Here is a 5,000-nt window from a genome sequence, read left to right on the forward strand (position 1 = left end):
GACAGGGAAGTCGACGCCATGTTCTGTACTGGGCAGGATTGTGCCTGTTGTAGGGACAAAAGTAAGCTTCTGGCGTCCATTTCGTTGTGAAGGTTAAGGTTTTGATAGAGACGACTGTAATGGAACGTGTTTGAAAAAGCCAGACTGGACAACTTGCGACAGGGAAGTCGACGCCATGTTCTGTACTGGGCAGGATTGTGCCTGTTGTAGGGACAAAAGTAAGCTTCTGGCGTCCATTTCGTTGTGAAGGTTAAGGTTTTGATAGAGACGACTGTAATGGAACGTGTTTGAAAAAGCCAGACTGGACAACTTGCGACAGGGAAGTTGACGCCATGTTCTGTACGGGTCAGGATTGTGCCTGCTGTAGGGACAAAAGTAAGCTTCTGGCGTCCATTTCGTTGTGAAGGTTAAGGTTTTGATACAGACGACTGGCGAAGTCTAACCGAGGCTCTTGGCGTCAATAGGCGTAGGAGGAGATGATGATATGTGCAATATCGTGGTCCATTTTTATCGTATTTTCATGAAACTAGCGCCAAAATGTGCATAATCTAATTGCCTATCTTGTAATTTGGGAGTGACTATGTCAAAGGTCAAGGGTAAAGTAAAATTTATCTTTTTGCTATATGGTGGTCAATTCTTAACCGATTTGCATGAAACTAGTGCCAAAATGTTCATAACTCAATTGCCTATCTTGTAATAATTTGTTTTCCTGGTATCAAAGGTGGCATTGGCGAAGGTATGCGCTCTACCGAGTGCCCGTTCTAGCTCTTTATAGTTCAGTTCAATAGTTAGTTCAGTTCACATTTATATAGCTCATATAATATAGTTCATATATTATAGTTCACTGGTTGAACAATAATGCAAATTGGAATTTCAACATTTCAAATCTGCCTAGACTCCCATCACACATTGTTTACCACCTCCACCCAGAATGCGAGCGCACCGCTGCATGCAAAGACCAGGGAGGATACTGCATTAGGAAGAAGAGGAATACTTGGAAAAATCACGTCTGCAATGGCCGGGAGGTTGCTGGAGGCTGTGGACCAACTAACTGCGTCTGCTGCGTCCCAACGCCAGGTAAGAGGAATCCATAATACTCATTTTATTCCCAACCTTTATCACTACATTAAGGGGTCGGTTGCCTGACGCGCCCTTCTCCAATGCTTTCTATCAAAGACGTCCTCTTCCACCAAACCTCTTCTCTCCATATCATCCTTCACCTTATCTCGCCATCTAACTCTTCTTCTTCCCCACCGTTATCCTTACAGTAAGGAGTTGGTTGCCTGACGCGCCTTCTCCAATGCTTTCTATCAAAGATGTCCTCTTCCACCAAACCTCTTCTCTCCATATCATCCTTCACCTTATCTCGCCATATAATTCTTCTTGTTTCACACCGTTATCCCTACATTAATGGGTTGGTTGCCTGACGCGACCTCTCCAATGCTTTCTATCAAAGACGTCCTCTTCCTCCAAACCTCTTCTCTCCATATCATCCTTCACTTGATCCCGCCATCTAATTCTTCTTCTTCCCCACCGTTATCCCTACATTGAGGGGTCGGTTGCCTGACGTGCCTTCTCCAACGCCTTCTATCGAAGGGATCCTTCCCTATCGAAGGGATCCTCTTCCTTCAAACCTCTTTTCTATATAGGACTATCATCCTTTACCTAATCTCACCATCTAATTCTCTACCTCCCTCTCGAACTCCCCCCCACCCCATTACTGTGTCCTCCCAAAGTCCTCCTCACTTCCTCCCTACCATTCATCCTCAACAAGTGTCCACACCAAATCAGTCGTGACACTTATCGCCTCTATAATCTTTACTACATGTGCCATTCTTCTTATTTCATTATATCCAATCTTTCAAACAGTGATATTCCCATTAACTACCCTTAATACTAAGGAGATGCAAATCTTTTTATAGAATAAGAAAAGAGAGAGAGAGAATGAGATCAATAAAAAAAGTTACTGTATAACAACATGATTAGCCGCGAATGGTCATACTTGATATATCACTGCAAATAGCAAGTCGAAAGCGATCCCGTACATAACACGTTTGACAGTAGTCCCATTATGTATCAATTTGAGTTTTGGGTAAAGCAACGTTTCAAAATTCTTGATTAATTAATAGAGTATAGGATGTACTTATCTGCTTTAACTTCTAATCCAATTGTATTATCTCTTTCTTATCGTCCCTTGACTTTTTCAGGCAAAATAAAACAACTTATAAGAATGATCTTCAGGCGATGCAGGATGATAGTACTTATTTCAAAGGGTGCTATGTGCAAGAGGTGGTGATTTGCACATTGTAAGATGCATCTGTAACCAACCAGCATGGAGAGCTACTGGTAAAAACCAAGAAGCCATTGTATCTTCGTCCAGCTCTTTGTCAGTAGAGATTGTCACCTCCCTTTGCCCTCTGAAGATTATCATTCCTTTTACTTTTTGCTTTCTCATTAATTAGCATTCAAAATCTATTGTTTTTATTGTTAATGAAACGTGGCATACTTTATGGTAAGTTCAGTATATAAATAAATCAAAGTTAATAAATAGTTGTAATTTGACTGAAATAAATTTGCCTTCAGCTATTGTGACTCGATTTCTTGTCCTTATGAAATCCGTTACTCTGGTTTTGATGAAGAAAGTGTCTGAGTACATACAAGAAAGGAAGACAAAAAGAAGAGATCACCGTTGTTATAGAGTTTCTCTTAAATGTGTGAATATAATTAAGTTTGTTAATGAGCATAGTAAGTGCAAAGATAATGTTAGTGGAGTCCTATCAAATGAATTTCATGTAAACAGTGGAGTACTCGAAGGTAATGTGTTGTCACCTATGTTGTTTATCCTCCTCATGGATTCTGTAGTGCATAGAACAATAGGGGATGGTGAAGAAGGATTGAACTGGATTGGCAATAGGAAATTAGCAGAACACCACAGCATTTTCCATGCTTGCTTACCAGAAAGCATGAAATATCACATGAGGTTGGGCTCAAGATAAATAGAAGAAAGACAGATATGGTGAGAACGGAATAAGCAATGGAAGATGAAATATCTTTGGAAGGAGAAAGGATTAATGAGGTGGAATCATTTAAATATTTGGTAGCTATAATATACAATACAGGGTTCTTATAATTAGATTTTAATGAAAGTTTAAAAAAAGCATGGAAATCAAATCGCCTGGAATTACATATAAAAGTCAGGCTATATATCAGTTTAGTGAGGTCGGTATTACTATATGAACATGAGTCGTATGTCAATGAAACAATATCCATCAGAATTTCTAGATTAAAGAACAAAGCCATCAGAAGAATATTGGGAGTTAAATGGCAGGACGGGGTTAGAAATGAAATTATAAGAGAGATTACTCGAGTGCCATATGTGGATGAGATCATGGTGAGGGGGTAGGTGGAGATGATTTAGTCATGCTCTTTGCACTCACCGCAAGAGATTAGTTCACCAAACATTTAATTTGGCTCCACAAGGCACTAGAAGAATTGAAAGACCTAGGCCTACATGGCTGAGGACTATGAAGCGTGAAGTAAGAGATGATGAATGGAGAAGTATTGATTTAAAAGCTCCAGATAGAGACGACTAGCAAAATCTAACCGAGGCCCTTTCCGTAAAAAGGCATAGGAGGAGATGATGATGATGAATATATGCTGTATATATAGTCTACATTAATTATTTACATTCATACATAGGCTATAAAAATACATATATGAACACACATCTGTGTTATGCATTTATAAATTTATACATATATATATATATATATATATATATATATGTGTGTGTGTGTGTGTGTGTATGTATGTATGTATGTATGTATATATATATATATATATATATATATATATATATATATATATATATATATATATTATACATATAAGTGTATATTATGTATACAGGCTATATACATATTTATGTATATGTATATATATATATATATGTGTGTGTGTGTGTATGTATGTATGTATCTATATACACACACATATATATATATATATATATATATATATATATATATATATATATATGGATGTGTACGTGACGATTGACGAACTAAGAAAATTTGCGGGTATAAACTGGCATAGAAAGACTAGCTCAGCTACAACCCTAGTTAAAAAAGCAAGATGCTATAAGCCCAGTGATGAAAGGAAATAAGGAAATAGATAAACGATATAAAGAAGCAACGAACAATTGAAATAAGGTATTTTAAAAAACATGAACAACTTTAAAACATATACTTCATAATTAAACTTTAAAAACTTATGTCGGCCTGTTCAATATGAAAACATTTGCTGCAAGTTTAAACATTTGAAGTTCTACTGATTCAACTACCCGATTAGGAAGATCATTCCATAACTTGTAACAGCTGGAATAAAACTTCTAGAATACTGTGTAGCATTGAGCCTCATGATGGAGAAGGCCTGTCTATTAGCATTAACTGCCTGCCTAGTATTACGAAAAGGATGGGATTGTCCAGGGAGATCTGAATGTAAAGGATGGTCAGAGTTATGAAAAATCTTATGCAACATGCATAATGAACTAATTGAACGACAGTGCCAAAGATTAATATCTAGATCAGGAATAAGAAATTTAATAGACCGTAAGTTTCTGTCCAACAAATTAAGATGAGAATCAGCAGCTGAACACCAGACAGGAGAACAATACTCAAAACAAGGTAGAATGAAAGAATTAAAACACTTCTTCAGAATAGATTGATCACCGAAAATCTTGAAAGACTTTCTCAATAAGCCTATTTTTTGTGCAATTGAAGAAGACACAGACCTTATATGTTTCTCAAAAGTAAATTTACTGTCAAGAATCACACCTAAAATTTTGAAAGAGTCATACATATTTAAAGAAACATTATCAATACTGAGATCCGGATGTTGAGGAGCCCACCGTCCTTGACCTACTTACAATCATACTTTGAATTTTGTTAGGATTCAACTTCATACCCCATAATTTGCACCATGCACTAATTCTAGCTAAA

General features: G+C 37.1%; 1 long non-coding RNA gene across 1 annotated transcript in view; it reads left to right on the forward strand.

Moving 5' to 3' along the window:
* LOC137650166 (uncharacterized) overlaps positions 1-1,081 on the forward strand; it is a 2,400-nt gene extending 1,319 nt beyond the window's left edge. The window contains exon 3 of the long non-coding RNA XR_011045937.1: positions 931-1,081. This is a non-coding gene — a long non-coding RNA (uncharacterized lncRNA). The remainder of the gene's footprint in view (positions 1-930) is intronic.
* Positions 1,082-5,000: the final 3,919 nt, after the last annotated feature.

This window comes from Palaemon carinicauda, chromosome 11, assembly GCF_036898095.1.
Source record: "Palaemon carinicauda isolate YSFRI2023 chromosome 11, ASM3689809v2, whole genome shotgun sequence".
In the NCBI taxonomy this organism is placed as follows: domain Eukaryota; kingdom Metazoa; phylum Arthropoda; class Malacostraca; order Decapoda; family Palaemonidae; genus Palaemon; species Palaemon carinicauda.